Below are 16,973 nucleotides of genomic sequence, written 5' to 3' on the forward strand. Positions count from 1 at the left end.
GGTAAATGGTTAACAGTACTTACCTTAACAAGAACGTGATGTCCAACTAAAAAAAAAAAAGGACTTTAATTTGAGGGTTCCACCTGCAAGGCCATGCACAAGTATTTTAGGGGTCAGGGGTCACGATTAAATTGGAAAGAGTGGTTGCACATTTTTGAGATTAACACAGTTTCTTTAAAGTTGTATTAGGGCTGTCAATCGATTAAAATATTTAACTTACGGCTGTCAAAGTTAACGCGATAATAACGGGTTAACACAAATTCATTTTAATGCCACTAATTTCTTTAACGCATTAACGCAATCGATCTTTCTGAGGTTGTAGCGGGCTCAGTTTTAAAGCTAGTGTGAAGATGCTGGTATCATGTGAAACTAGAAAACCTAATGAATCCATTGGCACCAACCATGTCATACTAGCTTGTCGTGAAGGAGGCTAAATAATGCTCCAAACCATTTTCAAAAGAGTCCCTTGACCTCTGACCTCAAGATATGTGAATGAAAATGGGTTCTATGTGTACCCATGAGTCTCCCCTTTACAGACATGCCCACTTTATGATAATCACATGAGGTAATAACTATGGACAGTCATGCAATTAATTGTGAATAAATATGTTAATCAATTGACAGCCCTAATTTAACTTAAACTCCATTTCTCTCATCATACAAGTACATACATGAAATTTGACCTCTGCATTTAACCCATCATAAGCATTGTAGGAGATCGAACCACCAACCTTGGGGTTAAAGGACGACCCGCTCTTTCTGTTCAAAATGTACCTTAAAGGGAGTCAAGCATTTAATACTCGTATCAGCTTTATGCAAATGTATGTATATATTTATTATTGGAAATCAATTAACAACACAAAACAATGACAAATATTGTCCAGAAACCCTCACAGGTACTGCATTTAGCATAGAAAAATATGCTCAAATCATAACATGGCAAACTCAAGCCCAACAGGCAACAACAGCTGTCAGTGTGTCAGTGTGCTGACTTGACTATGACTTGCCCCAAACTGCATGTGATTATCATAAAGTGGGCATGTCTGTAAAGGGGACACTTGTGGGTACTCATAGAACCCATTTTCATTCACATATCTTGAGGTCAGAGGTTAAGGGACCCCTTTGAAAATGGCCATGCCAGTTTTTCATATGTAGGTTTTTTTAGTTTCATATGATACCAGTATCTTCACTCCAGCTTTAAAACTGAGCCCGCCACAACCTAAAAATTACCAGTTTCGTTAATGCGTTAAAGAAAATTAGTGGCGTTAAAACTAATTTGTGTTAACGCGTTATTATCACGTTTACTTTGACAGCCCTAGTTGTAATCCTTAAGCTTTTCATCATATCAAACCCAGAATACTTTTGGCTGGCATTTATTCTGATATAGCCATTAAATGTATTTGGGTTCAGTCTGGGTTCTGTTTGCGAGCATATTAAGTTTCCAGCAGCAAGTGGAGATCCAGGGGAGCTGATTATAATCGTAAGCCGCAGCCATATGGACGCTGGAGGTCAAAAACACAGACACATACAAAGGGGAAGAGCTGAGGGTGGAGGAGAGGAGGGACGTGCGGGCGTGACTCACTGAGGTAGACTGTGACTTGTTGTCAAGAATGTGAATGTACAACAACAAAATCACTAGTCTTCCACAACGCGTTCACGCTGTTCTGACGGGCTCCAGAGTCAACGCGCTGCCTCCTGATTATCTGACAACAGCAGCCCTGTAAGTCAGAGGAGTTGTGACATCAATTATTGAGGATTCTCCTGATTAATAAAAGGTTTTGTCTGCTCTCTAGTGTGGGAATCAACAGGAAAGTGAGGAGTTGAAACTGCCTGTGAAAAGGTTTCATTTTCATTTTAGGTCATTTACACAACCCATCCCTCATGCAATTAGTCAGACACATGAACTAACAACAAACCCAACATGTTAACGCTCCATCATCTAACAGCACAATACATGAAAACCAACCAAAGATAAACATAAACCTTCAACAAATAACCCACAATGGAAAAACAACAAAAAGACAAACACACAAACACACGACACAATCCAAACCAGACTAAATCTATATCCATTAATGCCAAACACTGTATATTTGATCCAGTTCATAAACCAACAGTCTGCAATCCATATAAAACAGAGTCTGAGGAATTTTTTTCTATATGTTACTTTTCTCCTCCTGCCCCATACTTTATTAATAATATTGTCAAATGAAATGCAATAACTAGGGCTGTCAAAGATAACGTGATAATATCGCGGTAACGCAAATTTGTTTTAACACCACTAATTTCTTTAAGGCATTAACGGAACTTGCAATTCTTTGGTTTTCACGAAGGAGGTTAAATAATGCTTTTTTCAAAGGGGTCCCTTGACCTCTGACCTCAAGATATGTGAATGAAAATGGGTTCTATGGTTACGCACGAGCCTCCCCTTTACAGACATGCCCACTTTATGATAATTACATGCAGTTTAGGGCAAGTCAACTAGAGATTGATTAACTATGGACAATCATGCGATTAATTGCGATTAAATATTTTAATCGATTGACAGCCCTAATAAATATCAACCAAACATAAACATAACCCTTCCACAAATAACACACAATGGAAAAACAACAAATATACCAACACACAAACACAAGACACAAATCTACATTTACATCCATTAGTGCCAACACTTTATATTTGATCTAGTTCATAAATTGCTTTATAAATAATCAAAGTCAAATTAAATGTAATATCCTCATTAAACATCAAGGATCACATATCTAAAGAGAGGAAGTTATTAATACTTACTTAATGTACAGTTTAAATGTTTTTTAATCGTTTTTTTATTGCCAATGTGTGAACAGGTTGTAACCTAACCTAAAAAATGAGACCTTCAGCGACTTTATGGGTTTCCTCTATCAGCCTGTAGACTGCTTTTTGGTAAACTAACATTACTACCAAGGATGTGAAACATACAGTGATATTGTGGTTTTAGCTGGCTAATGTTGCTAACGTTAATCAACATGATGCCTGTCAATTACGTTCAGTCTCGTGTGTGTCGCCTCACTGTTTTGACCGATTCTCGCTCGCCTCTACGTAGCGCAAGCGCGAGCAACAGGACGCTGACTGTCGTTGACTTATCAGCCACAGGTGTCACTGGTGTAACAAGCAATTTCTGATTCTTACATAGAGCCCCTTTAAGGCTAATCATAGAACACAGTGTCACAACACACTCCATGCTGTATAATGACCGACCTAAACGTGTTTGTGAATCACTTTGGGCTTCATGACCTTATACATTCATCACACATGATGTAAACATTAAGGGACATTCGGGCACTTTGGGTTCCCATGTTGGTGCAAACAGATGTGTGAGGTAGCAACAAGTCTCATCGTGGTTATTTCGATGTGGATCCCTCTCTGCTTTAAGCTGGGCTGGAGCGTGGAGAGAGATCTCAGACACACACACACACACACACACACACACACACACACACACACCCAAAGCTGAGCAGAAAGTTGTGACAGAGCGGCTGCTTTAATAAGAGTAAAAGGACACTCGTTTAATCTCCTGGTATTGGCTCTCTAAAGCACTGCCAATAAAGTTGGATCTCTGCAGGATAAAGAAGAGGAGAGCTGAGGAGAGGACAGTGAAAAAGGTAAAGGAAGGTTAGGGAAAGGAGAGTTAAGGAAAAGAAGGGATAAGAATGGAAAGGAAAGGAAAAAGGAGTATAAAGGAAAGGAGAAAGGGCTAGGAACGAATAGGGAAAGGAAAGGAAAAAGGAGTAGGAAGGAAAGAAAAAAAAGGGCTAGGAATGAGGAGGTAAAGGAAAGGAAAAGGAGGAAAGAAGTGGAAAGACAGAAGAGGAGAGAAAAGGAAAACAAAGAAAAAGAAGAAGGGTTGAAAGGCAGAGAAAACCAAAACAAAAGGGGAAGGAAATAAGAGGAGAGGAGAGGAAGCAAAAGGGAAAAATGGGGTAAGGAAAGGACAGAAGAGGAGAGGAGAGAAAAGAAAAGAAAATGTAGAGGAAAAGAAATGAAAGAAAAAGATAAGAGGAAAAGAGAAAAAGGAAAGCAAAGTGCAAATGAGTGGGAATAAAGCAGCGGGGTAACTGTTTTCATGTTCCGGAGTTGTCTGTTATTCAAGTCAAACAGCACAACAGTATTTGTGGCTGCAGGTTGTGTTGTGAATGACAAATATCCTGTAAATGAATGATAATGGCTTGTTTAGCTGTAGCCCGCCTACAGCGCCTCTGCTCCATCCTATTTCCTGTTAATATCGCTGGCTTCAGCCTCGCTGACCTCTCCGCCGTTCTTCTATTTCTATTAATCTTTAATGGCGGGTAAACGGCCCCACGCCACACACTGACCGACGCGGCTTTCCCGTTTCATTATTGTCCCGGAGGAGAGACGGGAACAACAAAAATCACTTATTTGTCTGAAATGTATTGAGGATGTGGATTTTCTATGATGCTTATGATGTTTCTCCATCACCTGTTCTGTCTGCGCCGAGCTGTTTCAAGCCTCAATGAATTCTTCTTCTTTAATTACGGCCAAGATGGACAAGACGTGTGACTTCTTGTGTAACGGCGACCATCTTCCCCGGTCTGATGGTTTTACTGTGACAGAGAAGGTGCCGAGCTTTTGCTACTTAATAGTCCACATTGTTTTTAAACTTGGTATTTTTGTGCTCAGTTGCAGATAAAGATCAGGATACACTAATATTATAAGTATTATACTATTTGTAGAATAAGATTCTAGTGGTGGCTGCGTAAGATTGTTTCTGATTTGTGTGATCCAAACATTTCCAATAACCCCAGAGCGTTGTTGAGTTGAAAAGTCAAAATTAATTGAAAAAAGATAGATATAATCATTTCCAAAATTCACAATATGTTTTTATCTTACGAAATATTCTGTTTCAGTCCATATTTGTTGGCATTTAGCCTTTCAAAAACAACATTTTCACTGCGGTCAAAAACCTATTTGCTTTCCCGCTTGCACCATAAATTACATTTATTTAACCACAATATAAAATTTAAAAAAAATCTATTTTGGCTCTAACATTATTATAGTAAATTAATCAAGTTTTTACAAAAAAACGTCATATGTATCTGCATTCGCATGACGAATCCGTCAAGACGCCATCACTTTATTTATGTTGACAAAACTAACAAGATATGTTGAAAAACGTCGATTTAATGAAAAAGACTAACTCATTTAATACACTGAATCATCTCATTCAAATTGAAGATTTTATTCGAGGATTTGTTTTTTAAGGGTGATGTGTCAGAAAATATGGGACAGGGGCTCAGATTTTCTTAAATACAGGGGGGGGGCTTCAAGGAAAATAGGTTGGAAATCACTGGCTTACAGTGTACACACACACATACACACACACACACACACACACACACACACACACACACACACACACACTGGCACCCTGCTTGCTGATCTCAACAAAGGTCTGCGACACTCTGACATTTGGAAGTAGATGAAATGACCGGCAGGGTCGGGGGAGTGCTGCGCTCCGTGTTTTAATGCTTGGGGACAAGAGCTCTTAAGACCTGAAAAGAACACACACACACACACGCACACACACACACACGCACACACACACACACACACACACACACACACACACACACACACACACACACACACACACACACACACACACACACATCTCTTTGGGACCTCAATACCTGCTTCAATACCTTTCTATTCATATCCCTGCTCTCTGGGTGCTCTGCTCTGTGTAGCCTTTCAGGTCCTCGTTGGGGTTGAGGCGTTACAGGACCAAATCAAACCTCCGTCTGAAGACCATTAAGGAGCTGGACCCGGGGCCGTTGAGCTGTTAAATGCAGAATTCATATATCACTACCGCTGGAAAAAAAACGTCATATCTCAAAGAAGCACCTTTATTTTACACATTCTTATTTTACCCATGACAGGGATGATTGATGTCTGAAATCACAGAACAGGGTAAATGGATTTCACTGGTTTGCATATTAAAATATACTGTAGAGGATTGTGGGAGGTTTAGTATGACAAAAAAAAAAACACCCTAGCTGGTGTTTCACAAGCTTAAAAGCATGTGATTACTGTAAAATCACAGTTTTTCCCCAAGAAACAATACTGTTTCCTCAACACCAAAAAAGTGGTAAATCCTTTAGTTCTTTCTTTAACTGATTTTCGCATCCTGGGTGCTAACTAGCTGAGGCTTTGGTGTTTCCGCACCTCCACGGATCATTTATCAGCCGAAGAGCGGGTGTAGTACTGCTTTGCATTATGGGGTTTCTGCAAATAATGAACCTCCTCAGCTATATGAAGAAGTATCTAGTGCAAATTTAAACCATTACAAAAAAGCAGGAGTCTGGTTTGGGAGGGATGACACAAGACAGACCTGGGATTAGGATTCAGGATAGAAAGCTAATGTATAATATGGAGATCTATTTTGGGGGTGGGAGTCACCATTAGGGGGGAGGGGAGGTATTTATTATTATCATTATTAGTAATCAATTTATTATTTTATTTGATTTTTTAATTCATTTTTTTCAATTATTGTTTTGCTTTGAACTATGTATTTTTTTGTTCATAATTTCCAATGCATATCTTTAATACCAATAAAATCTGATCACAAAAAAGGATTCAGGGTAGAAATGACATGACAACTTTAGGTTTATAAATAAGTAATAAAAAGTGCTATTATAAGAAAAGACAAAAAAAAAAGATGAATTGGAAAAAAAAGTGAGAATACAAAAAAAAAAAAAAAATTATAAAACTAGAATTTTAATAATAAATAATTTTCTATTATCTAAAGTGCTGTTTCAGGCAACTTTATTTTCTTCCAGATAACAGATAAAAAAGAAAAAATATAAAATTGCAGTTTTTGTATGGGTAACCATCAGGTGAGTTACAAAAAGTACAAAAGTAAAAAAAAAAAATCTATAGATCTGGGTTTAAAACTGAAGCTAACTTTCTCTAAAAACATTGAATTTAGTCAAAGAATGAAGATGTGGCTCAGTGAAGCATTGAGTTGGACCAAGAAAAAAGGACGTGCAAGAAACTCTGTTCCCTTACAAACTTACAGTATGTATAGTGATCTCATGACTAATGTTACACACGTAACTAAATACTGATTGGGTTGAAATATCCAGCAAAAATATATATGTGTAAAAACTTTTATGGTGGTGTTTTCCCATACAAGAATCTAGATAAATCTGAATCCCAGGTATGTATTAAAAAACATATTTAGTCAAAACTTAAGAGAAAATAAACAAGATATTATGTGTCTCGTATCAGTTGGCAGCAGGTTGGGCGGCAGTAAAGTGGAGTTGCTTTGTTAAAACAAAAGGGTACCCCATTGATAATTGTGATGAAGATGAAACTATTGAACATTTACTTTTCAATTGCCAGAGATCTAGAGATGTATGGAACAAATAAGATTAATGTGAACTATAATGCAGTGATGCATGTTTTTTATTGGATGATTATATGTACGGTTGTATCAAAAATTTGGAAGACAAGGTGTGCAGTGGTCCTTCACCAAGTCACCATCTCTAGTGATGTGATGTTCAAACTGATTATAGCTGAACTGAACAGACAAAGAACACTAGACATCAGACAATGACATGCACACCTTGGCACTTGATCAAATTGTAGTATTTTGTATTTTGTGGGCACTGTCTTGTCATGAATTGATCCAACTAACACACCCTGATATATCTTATTTTGACTCAATCCCACATACGCCATCCTGCAGTAAATACTCACTAGAGCACCAAACATGTATTAATCCACGGCTGAAAATAGTCACCCCAAAAGACAGTATTTCCTTCTGTTTGAGAGACGTTTGCTAAAAGCTACAATGCCCAGCTGTTTTAGGAAATTACCAAGCCTTTTTCAAATTGAAAATGATAGAGTTGCGATCAGTTTTTAAAGATTTATGTCTTCAGTAAGAACAAATGGGCTTGTGGGGTTAGTGCCATAGACACGGTAGGGAAGTCAGAAAATACTGTGAGGCAAAATAACGCACAGTTGGTTTTGGTCTTTTGTCTCAGGTGTTTGATATTTGACTCCCGCTTTCATTGGTCGTTGCTGCCTGTGGCTTTAGATGATGTTGTTTCATATTGTGAATTTGATGCCTGATGAAGGTCCATGACTGAAACGTTGTCTAATGACAGCGTGCAGGAATTCAACTTTTCTTCTCCACGTCTGTCTACCAGCAGTGTATTAGACAACACTTTGAGAAGCAAATATAAAAGCTTTCATTAAGTAGCTGTTTTATTAATATCAAAATATATATAACACAGCAGAGCATCACTGACATTTACTTTTATGAGAATCTCACCGGTTGCTTCTTTAAATACATGATAGAGTCAATAAACTCATCCCGGTTTCTATAAAGAGACAAATAAGGGACTGTATGATAATTACTTATGTGGGGAGGGGAGGCTGAATCTCATGTTGCATTTTTTTGAAAAAGCAAGAATCCAGTGTTATTAATTGTTTTTGAACCTTTCCTTTGTCTTAAAAAAAACTGCAACACCCTTCCCCCCAATATCTGCAAATATTATTGAACAGCACAGAATTGGTACAACTTATTTAACCGTGCACTCCAATTTAGACCTCAATATCTTCATGGAACAATAATATAGCCATCAATGCACACATTAGAAGTGAAGCTGAAATTTGCCAAATGTATGACAAACATCTCGTGCTGAATATTCCATCCACTTTATATTTTTGAATAATAGTAAGTAGCTGGTTATTACTGCCACTGAGTGACCTGGGAAAAGACTCTGAAGGTACTGAGGGACTTGTACTGTCATATGTTTACCTCACCCCAGATTCCAAATTTTAACTATAAATAGCAATTAGATCGGATGACATTTTAACTCATGCATAAGTATGTCCAATTGTTGGTCATGTAACCAACCAGCCCAGTCGCACTGTCGCAGTTCGTGAAATAGTCACGAAATTGAATGTATTGATCCACGTAATTGTGAACTGGGAAGTATAGAGAGCAGCGAACGCCATAGATGGAGTATGTTGGGGTGGGTGGGTCAAAAAAAAAAAAGACTTTTGCCGAAGGAGACCGGTGTTCATGTCCCGTTTGAAAGTCAAAGTTAATTTATTTTTCATGTAACTTCCGTACTTAAGTTACAGCACTTGTGGAGTTATTTTAACCCAAAAAACGCAATCTTTTCCTAAATCTAACTAAGTAGTTTTGTTGCCTAAGCCTAACCAAGTCGATCTATTCCTAAACCTAACTAAGTAGTATTATTCTGAAAAGACCGGATCGGAAATTGACATTCGTAGGAAAGCGCACAAAAAATACGTTGTTGAAAGTCGTGCACAAAAAAACAACAATTGTAGATATTGATGTAATTATTAAGTATATCGAGGGCAGGCTAAAGGAAAATATAAATACGGAGAGAAACAATAAATAAATAAAAGACCACCACCTGCTCTCCCAGAAACCCCATCCCTTTAGCCCAAAGAAAACTTAAATAAATATAATACAATTAATAACCCTTCTCTGACCCCGCCTTCCCCCAAATAATTTGTGTACAGTCCCTAACTTGACTGTTGAAAGCTGCTGCAGCTTTAGATCTAAATCTTTATCATCTCGTGGTGAACTTGCACAGCCTCCACATTGCACCACGTCATGTCTGCAGTTTTCCTGCCGTTCTGCTGAGTTTCTCTCTTTACAATGCCCTCATCAGAGGCTGCTGTCAGAGCCAACAATACTCGGAGTGACAGCTGCCTTCGCTGGCCCGCACCGCCACCAAGTTTAAGTTACAGGAGCCATTGATTCTCTATGGGGTGCTGCCTGCCTGGGTTAGCACGCACAATGCCGGGGCAACAATGTGGCTGCATTGTCCAGGTCACGGCGCTGAGCAGGAGAGTGACAGCGTACAGCCAGCTATGAGTTCATTAGACCAGCACTGCTCTCCGTTCCCGGTACTCCTCTCTCTCTCTCCACCTGCCCTTCTCAGTACTCATTAACGTCCAGTATGAGCCACTGAGTTACAGGTATTAGCCGAGGAACATTGAAGACCGCCACATAAGGACATGCTGCCTGGTTAAACCCGTGAACCCCCCCCCCCACACTCACACACACAGAATGACACATTAGAAATTAGCTCCACGTCCAGTCTGCTTCTAATTCTCACATTAAAAAAGCATATTAAGAAATAATGGGCTCCCCATAGTTCACATAACTTACTGGCTCTAGTTATCTGTCTCTCTGTCTTTCTGGAGGACTTAGGTCACTGCTTGCACTCAGACTTGCGCAGAAGAAAAGCTCGGAGGGTGAGAGTTTTGGACTATTATTCTCCCAGCCCTGGTCCAACAATTATGGGCAGCCTGCTGAATAGTTCTATGTCATTAGAGCAGGCTAAATTGTGCTCTTCACTTTGGGATGAAGGTCCTTTCACTCAGATCCAAAGACGGAAATAACTGGGAGAAGACAGTAGCGTTCACAATGAGGCTGACAGAGTGTTCAGGGACAGCAGGCTTTCATTTCTCTTCTGGTAATGTTCTATATTAGACTAATGTTCAATTAGGTTGTCAAGGCCGGTTAGTGAAATGTAATTCTTATACAGGGGAGGGGAGTCGGGGGGGAGAATCCTTTTTATCATATTCCATCATATCCAACATGAATAATTCCCCTTTACATGTATGATAAGCTAATCAAATCATTAACCGTTCGTTCATGATGATGATTTCAAATAGGTTAATGCTGTGCAGAAAGAGAGCCTCTCGAGTCCATCTTAATCCATGCTGCCACTTCATATGGACAAGGCTCCTAATGGGGTGATGATGCAGGGGCCAAGCTTTTTAAATGAAGTTACACTATATGCAGATGACACGACAGCGTGTGGATAAAATAACAGGTGCGCCTTAAAACGGCAGTAGGAAGAATGTTTTTGGCATCATTGGGCAAAACTTCCATAATAACCTTTCAGCATATTGTAATTCAAGTGTTCTGAGAGAAAACTAGAATTCTGCACCTCCTCATGGCTCTGTTTTCAGGCTTTAAAAAATCTACCCCGTGACAGGAGGCTTTGGCCAATCACAGGTCATTTCAGAGAGAGAGAGTTCCTATTGGCTGTTCATTCAACGGAGGCAGCTGTAAATCACTCATGAACTCCGATCAAATGGTCAAACTAGGTAGCGCTGATCAAATATGAATCAATATTCTGTTACTGTAATGCCTGTTTTTGATTCATATTTGATCAGCACTGCCTAGTTTGACCGTTTGATTGGAGTTTGCGAGTGATCGACAGCTGCTCAGAGATGGCAGGCTCCAGCTCGGCTCTGATTGGTTGTTTTCCTCCGGTATGTGAAATCTTGCAGATGCCATTAGGAGAACCGGAGGACACAGAGGCACGTGATTTTTTTCAGATCACCTGTCTCGTGCACTACCGTCGGGGATATAGTGACCGTTTTATAAAAATATTTTTTTTTAAATCATATTTGCTCCCACTTTCCTACTTCAGCTTTAAAATATAAAGCAATCAAACTCCAGCACCACCACAGATGAAATGCTCACAGTTTGCACATCGTAAGCTTCACACTAGAGTACTGCAGGGATGCATTATGTTCTACAGGTGTTGCCGTTATTGGGCCGACACCCTGTGTGTTATATATGAAGGCTGATTTATCTGCCGGCTTACTCTCCTGCCTCCACCGGCTCCTCATGTGGCGCCCAAACATATAATCAATCACATTGCTTCTTGTGAATTATGTGAAATGCCCAACGTTTGAAGACATTCTCTGATAGAAAATGAACGGAAATAGCAGCATGTTGACCAAAACGTTTCATTTTGTTATCAGGGGTAAATCTGATGACAAGTCTTGGTGATTGCTAGGAAGTCTTATTTCAGAGATAAAGGATTTTTCCATGTGTTTTTGGTCATTTTCACATATAAAGATTCAACTGTATTTGAGGTATTACATTTTGTTGTCCGATTAAAAGGACAAAACTCGGCAGTGGCTGATAGTTTGCTGTTTTTCTGCTCTACTCTGATGGACTCTTGCATTAATACAGTACATTATGTCCAGTGCTCGAAGTGGGCCGGTACTCACCGGTACGCGGTACCGGCACTTCTAAATTTTACTCCTTGGTGTACCATGACTTTTTCTCACTTCTCACAATCACAATCTGCCGATACTCTTCTCTGTCCTCTTCACATCAGGTTCTCTGGGAGATTCATAATGGCGCGTCATAACGGCGCGACTCATGTATGAACGTGAAAACTTTGTGGAGAGAGCCGACGAGGGTGCAATGTTCACGTCCTTTTTGTAAAATATTTTAGTGAACTGTTCGTCATAACTTTTTTTATTTGGGAACAAATATAATTAATGAAACATTATTTAAAAGTTTTCTGAATCTGCTTTCCAGAAGAATTAAATTTTCAGACAAAAGCTGTGATAAATAATCAAAACCATTTAATTGGTAATAATAATGGTCCAAAAATAATGTAAAATTGCAGTTAGTTAGTTAGTTTGTAGTCAAAAAACCTTCACATTTTCTTGGGGGAGGACCCCCAAACACAATATCTCCTAGTATCATTTATTCACTGTAGAAATTCTGAATTTATCTCTTTATCCTGCTTTATAATATGTAGGAGCATCCTGACTGAGACACTGCTCCTATAACCTGAATGATACCCTACTACAGGCTACACATAACACAGGAAAGCACTTTAACTATTAACACTATATACGAACACACCACCTGAACCCTATAATGTTCCAGTTGGAATATAATTGGAGAATTATAGACCCTCTATAAAAGATGCATAGCCTAAGTATAATAATAATAGTAATAAAATGACCGCTGATTATGACTGACACATGTAACATGTTTAAAGAAATAATGTATAAATAGGAATAAGTAGCAAGAGATTGCTGATACCGACTGATAGTAGCTTATTTTTTTTCCACTTCAAGCACTGATCATGTCTGACTGGCGGAGCCTTGATGCTCGTTTTTATGTTATATCTGACGGGTGACCCCTAGCCTCCCGGGACTCGTAAACCCAAATGCCACGGGGGCAAAACGTGACCGACTGCGAGAACACAAGGGGTTGTTAAAGTGGTGCTGTGGCAGTAAAACAACACCGAATAGACCAAACATCAGAAAACATCTCTCTGATATGGAGCCTTTGTTGCACAAACCAAAGCTTCTCCAGGCTTGACTAAGGCTTCACTAATTCCTCAGCTTCTCTTCATCTAAAGCTTCCCGTGTCTTGTAGATTTAATTACAGAAATCAATGTGGAAAGTAGAATCTACTCTTTGAGAAGAGTCTCTAATTTTTTTAATAATCTTTAGCGTAACATCTTCTCCTCTTCTGTCCTTTCATTTCCCCGTTTACTATCCTTCCCTTTTGTGTCCTTTCCTTTCACTCTATCTTCTCTCCTCTCCTCTCTTTCCTCCTCCCCTCCCCCTCCTCTTCCCCCTCTCTCTCACCTCATCCACAGTTCCTGTCCTCCCACCTTTTGCTCCACCTGCTCCTATCGATTTTGTGTTAGTGAATTTGGAGCCGCGGGGAGCTCGGGGGAGGGATAATGACCACTGAGCGGAAGTGAGCAGAGCCGGACGTGGCTACTTCCTGCACAGCGTGGCGGTCATTTCATCACCTGGGTCATTTGTCTAACGCCCCCGCCCCCGCCCCCACCACCACCACCTCTACCCCCTCCACTCCTCCTCCTCCTCCTCCTCCCCCACCTCTTCGTCTTTGCTTTTTGCCTTTCTCTCATTTTCTCTCAAGCTTCAGGATCGCTCTAAATACCACGCAGGGCTGCAGACAGAGAGATGACAGACCATCAAGGGTCGCTGTGGGCTGATCATTAGCAGTGCCCTGTGGTTGACTTCAATTAGCCTGCAGAGACACTGTGCTGCAGCCGAGCGCAGTGAGAACATGCAGTCAGGTGGGCTCTCGCATTTACAGTTACACACAAAGCGGATGTAAATTAGACCGGAAGATTCAAACTTCCACTTTCATTTTGTTGCATTCAGTTTGTGACTCCTACTGGGATTTTGTTTTTGAAAGATTTGCTTTACAGAATGATACAAATATGATGATAACTAAATATAATAGCTGCATTAAAGCTGGGGTAGGCAATATGGAGCAAATATGAAAAAAAGTTATTTTTATAAAACGGTCACTATATCCTGAAAGTAGTGCATGAGACAGGTAATCTGAAAAACAATCATGTGCCTCTGTGATCTCCGGTTTCCTCCGGTGTTCTTCAGTGCTCCTAATGACATCTGCAAGATTTCACAGACCGGAGGAAAACAACCAATCAGAGCTGATCTGGAGCCTTGCCGTCTCTGAGCAGCTGTCAATCACTCGCGAACTTCGATCAAACGGTCCAACGAGGCAGTGCTGATCAAATATGAATCAATATTCTGTTATGTTTTCAGAAACATCTTGTAGTGTACTGTTTAGCTGTAAAATTAGAAAGTTTGTGACCCGGCCGCCATGTTGAGATCAGTTGAGGAAATAACAAGCACCGCCCACCAGCTGGAGCAAACTTTCTAATTTTACAGCTAAATAGTACACTACAAGATGTTTCTGAAAACATTTGAGGCGAGAAATGGGCGTTACAGTAACAGAATATTGATTCATATTTGATCAGCGCTGCCTAGTTTGATCGGAGTTCTCGAGTGATTGACAGCTGCTCAGAGACGGCAAGGCTCCAGATCAGCTCTGATTGGTTGTTTTCCTCCGGTCTGTGAAATCTTGCAGATGCCATTAGGAGCACCGGAGGAAACCGGAGGTCACAGAGGCAGATAATTGTTTTTCAGATTACCTGTCTCATGCACTGCCTCCGTTGAATGAACAGTCAATAGGAACGCTCTCTCTCTGAAATGACCTGTGATTGGTCAAAGTCTCCCGTCACCGGCTAGATTTTCTAAAGCCTGAAAACAGCCATGAGGAGGTGCAGAAGTCTAGTTTTCTCTCAGAACACTTGAATTACAATATGCTGAAAGGTTATTATGGAATTTTTGCCCAATGATGCCAAAAATATTCTTCCTACTACCACTTTAATATAAGCACTATAATAGTTGGTTAATTCAGCTTTTAAGAAGCAGTCAGTCAGTCATTGTCTTCCATTTGGATGTTGTGAAGCTGCAAATAATCCTGATTGACCCGACAGACTCTTTCTACATATTTTGACTGCTATTATTGAAAAAACGAAGTCAGTGAAAATGTGAGTGAGAGTGGTGGCAGTTGAGGAGGAGGAGGAGGAGGCGGAGGAGGGAAAATCTGTGGAGTGGGTAAAATGGCATGATGGGGGAAATGGAGACAAGAAATCGGGGGCGAGACAGAAAAATAAATATAAAAAAAAAAAACAAGGAGAGCGAGCGCGGAGAGCTGTAGAACTGAACAGACAACTCTGAGATTATCAACAACGGTGACAGGAGAAGATGATTGTTGGTAATGTATGTGTGCGTATGTATGTAGAGGGGTGGGGGGGCAATTATGTATAACTCCCCCTTCTCTCGCTACACCCCCCCGCCCCCTCTCTCTACCCCCTACGGCGGCCCTGATGGGACACAACCTTTCATTTGCTCATTGCGGTAATTGGTGTATGTGAGGGGGAGGTACATGTGTTCTGCTCCCCCTCTGCGTCTGTCAGAGAATTAGAAAATGAAATTCTCTGAAGAGCAGTGTGCGTCTGCCTTCCTCATCCAAGATGACACATTTTCATTATTCGCCCCGTGACAGAACAGATTTCTCTGTCCTCTGGCCACTGGCGCACATTATGATTTGCAATTCTGAAGATAATTTCTCTTATGATTAATTTTGCAAAAGTACGTTTAAACAAATGGATGTTAAATTAAAAGGTTCAGCAATTAAGTCTTTATTTTTTTTTTTATTGCTACAGGTCCTTCTCGGCTAAGCTGAAAATAATAAATGATAACATCTCTTTACAACTGAAAACTGTTCAAATTGCTTCACAAATTAATTAGAATGAACTAAAAAGGAAGCACATGTCTCCCTCAAGTATCATCAATTCATGCCACCTTTTCCCTGTTACATTAAAGCCCGTTTTAAACCAAATAGCATGGTGGGAATATTCATAATCAGCATTTGTAAGCTGTGTTTTAAGAATTCTTATTTTTCTTGTGCTAATTTTTAATGCAAAACATGCAGTATCACACCAATGTGAAGAAGTGTGCATTACCTGCTTTAAAATCGTCCTGTTGTGGCTCTATAACGCAATATGTAGTGATGAAATGATTATTTTATAAATCGATTACTTGACTATTATAGTGTCTTACAAATGAGCAATCACTACAGAAACATTGAAGTTAAGGAGGAAGTTTTTAGCCAAACTGTGTAACAGATAAATAAGATGTCAAATCTAAATTTGATGCCTTTCGTAGGCTGATTTTTCACAGGCCTTAGATAAAACCTAAAAGAGAAATGCAGGTAGCCTTCAGCTCTCTAGTTTTGGAAAATCTGAAGGGCACACAGAAAATGCAGTCATATTTTTCTGCGTACACTTTCATAAATGCAATTGCTTTTCTCTATTTGATACAATCATAAATTGAATAGTTAGTCACACTACAAAAATCTCACATGCATGTTGTTTGTTCTCTTCAGAGACACAAAGAGAGGGACATCCTTTTTGTGACGGCACCACATTCAGTGGAAAAAAGGTCTTAATTATGAGAAATAATAGCAGTAACAGTGCCACTGGTGTGCAATCATCACGTAGCCTTGTTTTGCTGTAATTATAAGGGTTCACAGTTAATGTGAAAAGCCTGTATTCATGTTTAAAAATGCTACAAATCCAGGGCTATAAATCCCCTCTGTGTCTCCAAAAGGGATCAAACGCAGAGCACAGAGTGCAGCTGTCTAAAATAATCGGAGGGTTAAAATGTATCTGTGCAACAATATTGGGCATATAAATATATATTTAACCCTTCGGCGGCCTGAGAGGGAATGAAAGAGTCTG

At 39.8% G+C, this 16,973-nt stretch overlaps 1 long non-coding RNA gene across 1 annotated transcript in view; it reads right to left on the reverse strand.

The window, feature by feature from the left end:
* Window positions 1-3,793: 3,793 nt before the first annotated feature.
* LOC141765876 (uncharacterized) overlaps window positions 3,794-16,973 on the reverse strand; it is a 29,052-nt gene continuing 15,872 nt past the window's right edge. The window contains exon 3 of the long non-coding RNA XR_012593551.1: window positions 3,794-5,839. This is a non-coding gene — a long non-coding RNA (uncharacterized LOC141765876). The remainder of the gene's footprint in view (window positions 5,840-16,973) is intronic.

The sequence above is a fragment of the Sebastes fasciatus genome, chromosome 4, assembly GCF_043250625.1.
Source record: "Sebastes fasciatus isolate fSebFas1 chromosome 4, fSebFas1.pri, whole genome shotgun sequence".
NCBI classification, from domain to species: domain Eukaryota; kingdom Metazoa; phylum Chordata; class Actinopteri; order Perciformes; family Sebastidae; genus Sebastes; species Sebastes fasciatus.